This window comes from Alexandromys fortis, unplaced genomic scaffold, assembly GCF_014885135.2.
Source record: "Alexandromys fortis isolate MF-2015 unplaced genomic scaffold, M_Fortis_MF-2015_v1.1 scaffold_181, whole genome shotgun sequence".
NCBI lineage: Eukaryota > Metazoa > Chordata > Mammalia > Rodentia > Cricetidae > Alexandromys > Alexandromys fortis.
Genome location: NW_026068069.1, coordinates 1590782 through 1596293, shown reverse-complemented (window position 1 = coordinate 1596293; position 5512 = coordinate 1590782).

Genomic DNA, 5512 nt, shown 5'->3' with positions numbered 1-5512 from the left:
CTGGTTATGGGAAGTAGACAAGATTGCCGGGCAAAAATTGGGATCTTGGGGGTGGGGTGGAAGGGGGGTAAGGGGAGATTGGGAGAGAAAAGTGAGAAGGGGAGGTTGGGGGGAACTTGGGGAAACGGGATGATTGGGATAAAGGAAGGATGGATAGGTGAGCAGGGAAGCACATATCTTAATTAAGGGAGCCATCTTAGGGTTGGCAAGAGACTTGGACCTAGAGGGGCTCCCAGGTGCCCAGGGAGATGTCCCCAGTTAGTTCCTGGGGCAGCTGAGGATAGGGAACCTGAAATGACCCTAACTTATAGCCATTCTGATGAATATCTTGCATATCACCATAGAACCTTCATCTGGAGATGGATGGAGATAGAGACAGAGACCCACACTGGAGTACTGAACTGAGCTCCCAATGTCCCAATGAGGAGCAAAAGGAGGGAGAATATGAGCAAAGAAGTCAGGACCACAAAGGGTGCACCCACCCAAGGAGACAGTGGGGCTGATCTATTGGGAGCTCACCAAGGCCAGCTGGACTGCGACTGAAAAAGCATGGGATAAAACCGGACTCTCTGAATATGGCGGACAATGAGGGCTGCTGAGAAGCTAAGGACAATGGCACTGGGTTTTGATCCTACTTCATGTTCTGGCTTTGTGGGAGCCTAGCCAGTTTGGATGTTCACCTTCCTAGACCAGGATGAAGCAGGGAGGACTTTGGACTTTCCACAGGGCAGGGAACCCTGACTGCTCTTCAGACTGGAGAGGGATGGGGAGAATAGTGGGGGGAGGGGGAGAAGACTGGGAGGAGGGGGAGGGAAAAGGGAGACAGGGAGGGAAATGGGAGGCGAGGAGGAGGCAGAAATTTTTTTTCAATAAAAAAATTTTAAAAAATGGATAAGGAAAATGTGGTACATTTACACAATGGAGTGCTACACAGCAGAAAAAAATAACGATATCTTGAATTTTGCAGGAAAATGGATGGAGCTAGAAAACATTATTTTGAGTGAGGTCATCCAGACACAGAAAGACAATTATCACATGTACAAACTCATAGGTGATTTTCAAACATAAAGCAAGAAAACCAGCCTACAAACCACAATCCCAGAGAACTTAGACAACAATGAGGACACTAAGAGAGACTTACATAGATCTAATCTACATGGGAAGTAGAGAAAGGCAAGCTCTCTTGAGTAAATTGGGAACATGGGCATTTTGGGGGAGGTTTGGAGGGGGAGAGAGGCAGGGAGGGGAGCAGAGAAAAATGTAGGGCTCAATAAATAATAATAAAAAGGCCTATGGAAGTGAGGTGAGAGCTCACAGTGTCTACCATCCCCCATCCCCCCCCCCCTTTTAAGTAACAGTTGGTATTAAAGAAGGCATGACCAAATGACTTTTCAGGATCACCTTTCTAAACTCTAAGTAAGCCCAGTATGGAAAGCAGCCTTTTCCTGGGGAGAAGGAAAAATGATTAAATCTCGGTTTTAGATCTGAAATCCAAAGCAGGTTCAGTTTGATAAAGTCCTATAACCTTATAGCCAGGTGGACACAACTATCCATGAGTCACTCAATCTGTGTTGGGCCAGAGGGTTGACTGTGGTCACCAGCTTCCCTCCACTGCAGGTTGGCAGAGCAAGGATCAAAATACCACTCGGAGGGTAATGGGTGTGTTAGCTGGTGCAATACTTTGTCTTGAAGCTTTTTGAGAGACTTAGTACCAATGGAAACTGAAACCCCATAAGCAGGCCAATGCTGTGGGATGACCTTTCAGGCCACAAGTCACTTGATGTTTGTTTCTAGGCCTTTGATGACATGAAGCATCATGGTAGGAGCATATGGTGAAACAAAGACAAGAAGGGGAGGCTGTATAAACCACTGTGGGGGTGTGAATAAGAAGTGGCCCCCATGGGCTCCCATATGTGAAATACTGGTTTAGAACAGTAGTTTGCAACCCCTTCAGGGGTTGCATGTCAGATATTCTGTGCATCAGATATTTACATAATAATTCATAACAGAAGTGAAATTACGGTTATGAAGTAGCAATGAAATAATCTTATGTTTTGGGGTCACCACAGGATGAGGAATTGTATTAAAGGGTTGCAGTGTTAGGAACGTTGAGAATAACTGGTTTAGGAGATAGGGTCTTGCTGGAGGGAGAATATCATTGAGGGAGCATTTTCAGTGTGTATAGCCTCACCCTACCTCCAGTTTGCTCTCACTGCTTAAAGCTTTCTTGATTAAAATCTAAAACATGACAAGAAAACTATGGCTACCACTCTTTTTCAATGCAGATGTACAGATCTAAGTCCCAGAAACTATTCATTCAAGAGAAGAAAATTCAAGGCATTCACACTGTAATATTGTATATATACATATATATATGCATATATATGATGTCATCTTATATATAGTTTAGAGATACTCTATTAATAACTTTAAAAAATACCCTATTAGAATTAAAGTTTCTTAAAATTATATTAAAAATAAAGTCTCCTCCATGTGACTCCCTAATATGGCAAGATGCCATAAATCTCATGTGGGAAACAGGCTTCATGCTTGTGTAGACAGTAGATTATCGCTTCTTAGTATTAGCTGACAAAGTACAAATTCAAAATATAATAAACTTCTCTGTTTCCTACAGTATTTTGTTCTTGTCTGTTTTCTTGGTTATTTCTGTCTTGCTTTTAAAAGTGTTTTAAGCGTTGCTTCTGCACAGAAATAGGACATTTAAGTAAAAGAAGCTGCAGCTCTGTGAATGAGACCCTTGAGACACAAGACTGAAGGGCATCTGCCTTCTCCAGATGCGGGGGTGTGTGCATGGAGGACACGCACACATTCATAAATCATTTATTCAGTAGGCTCTTGATTGCTTCCAGGGTGCTGGTCTTGACAGTGGAGAAGCACACAATTACGGGTGTTGGGGAGACGGGCATAAAGGAAGACACAACATCACGGCCTTTACCGACTGGCACAAGAGGGCTGAGATCTGAGTCATTGGAGAAGTTCTGGAGGAAGGAATGTATGAGCTGCAGTTAGAAGAAGCAGATTTCACTGGCGGAAGGATGGGCGAAGAAAGCAGCCTTCAAGGCAGCGCCCCCCTTTCCACTCACAGAGCCTAAAGTGAAGAGAACACCATATATTTGAAGAAACACAAGGGAAAACCAATGGCAAGAAAAGCCCCAAAGTAAAGTCTCTTGATGGGAGGCGATTAGACTCTCCATGGTCTTGCAGGTGTGCAGTGTTTGGACAGTTAGGCGCTGAGTCATTTTGAACAGAATGACTTGTGTTTGAACAGCCCCTTTGGTGACTGAATGTCCACTGGAGGCGTGAAGGAAAGGCCAGTTAGCAAGAGGACTGAAAACTACCGCTACAACCTCTGGGATAAGGCTCTGTCTAGATGCAGGGAGAGTAACTGCCAAAGGTAGACTCGGACTTTGGATTGTTTCCTATACTTAGCTTAGGGACCTGGATAGGATACACTGTATGTTACAGAGAGATGGAGCATGGGAGAAGGAAGGCGGGACTCTGGAGGAATGCCCAAGATGGCGACTACTTTCAGGTATGGTGCTCCCTTGCTTTAATAACATAAGTGCAGATAAATTCCGTTGAATCTGACTAGAAGGGGATGGCTGGCCAGGAACAAAGCTCTATTTCCGGTGTTAGATTTAGCTACCCAGAGGGAGCTTGCATTATCTGCTCCGTGGAAGGCGCTGTCTGTTGAGGAGAAATGTTCTCTTTAGCAATGCTGGGCACGAGTCCATTTGGAACCGAAAAAAGGCTGGAGAAAGAAAAGACAAAAACTTCACTTGGCTATTGTAAAAGGAAAGGGGGGAGATTTTAAACCTGGCTAAATCAAAAAGGCGTTAGCACTCCGGAACAAGGACAAAATCCCTTTCTGTAGAGTTCCTGAATACTAAAGAAAGGATATTCGCGTGACAAGTTTATACAGCTATGAACTTTGGGTCCTGCTCCACAAAGTGCGCTCTGTGGATATTTTTCTCTATTGTTTTGTTAAATGGAAGGCTTGTTTCTGTGTTCTTTGCAAAATTTAATGACGTTTCCTCTGAAGCAGGTAATTTGAGAATTCTATTGAAGGTCCCGTGGAATCTGCTGAGGGAGAAAGGGGGTCAAGTTTCCATGAGATTTGTGTGTGTTGGGGGGGATGTTGCCCTGGTTTTGATTGGCTATTCAGACATCCACAGCAAGGATAGACTTTGGAGTTCCATGGGCCCCTAAAATAACATGCAAAGCTGGTGCCTTTGTCAAACAAAGATCCCTGAGCTATGGTACTTGGTAGGGTTGGGGGCTCAGTCTTACATCCTGTGATAGTCTCCTCTCTTCTCTCTCACTTGATGGCAGCTTGTAGGGGGAAACTTTGACATCTGTATTAGTCACAGTCTGCTAGGGGAACAGAGCTAATGAGATGAATATATGTATTTATATATGTTTATAAATACAATACATTGAATTTATTAAGGCAGATTTAAAATAGTAACAACAGCAGAATCAGATCTGAGAGTTGTTACTTGGTCCTTGAGGCTGTGCCTCATCACTCTGAATAGTCCCAAATGGCAGCCTGTCACTGGGGACGAGGCCAACAACAGGGAGTTAGATGCTCAGTCTCTGAGGCTGGTGCCTCAGCGGTCCAAATCGGATGCTGGAAGCCCTGAAGTTTCCTAAATAGCTGCTTGTCCCTAGTCCACCATGAAAGTTTGGTAACACTGTTTCCGATATGAGGGAAGGAGTCAGCAGCAACAACTGGGCATATTAACTTGGTGGTGAAGAGAGGGCCAAGCTAGCCTTCTGCCAGACCCTTTGTCTGGACTGCCACCAGACCATACCTACCACAGTGGGATGGGTCCTTCCATACCAACCAAAGCAATCAGAACACTTCTTTAGGTGCCACTACCCCTCAGGGGATGCTAATTTATGACATGTTGACATTAAATCTCACAAATGTCTGGCTTTTTTTTGACATATCTGACTCCAGGCTGTAGGCAGATAGGGCCTATTGTAACAAAAGTAGCTGTGAGTTCTTCCCACTGCCTTTCAGACAGACGAGCCCCTACAATGTGGCTGTCTCTCTTCTACAGGATGGAAAATAGTTTTGCCTCAGTTAGCTTTGCATTGAGGGAGAGCAAGAAAAGTGATATCTTGAATAAGGGAGCCCTTAAAGGGAGAAGCACGGCACTAGGGAAATTCCGCGGAATTCAGAAGAATGACCCCCGCTAAGGCTATAAGCAACAGTGAAGAGGACACCTAAACTAGCCTTTCCTTGAAATCAGACTGATGACCACCTTGTCATCATAGAACCTTCATCTAACAATTGATGGAAGCAGATACAATATCCACAGCAAAGCACTGGACCGAGCTACTGGATACCAGTCCAAGAGAGGGAGGAGCAATAATATGAGCAAAGGGATTAAGATCATGATGGTGATACCCACAGAAACAGCTGACCAGGCTAGTGAGAATTCACTGGCTCTAAACAGATACTGGGGGAGCCTGCATAGGACCA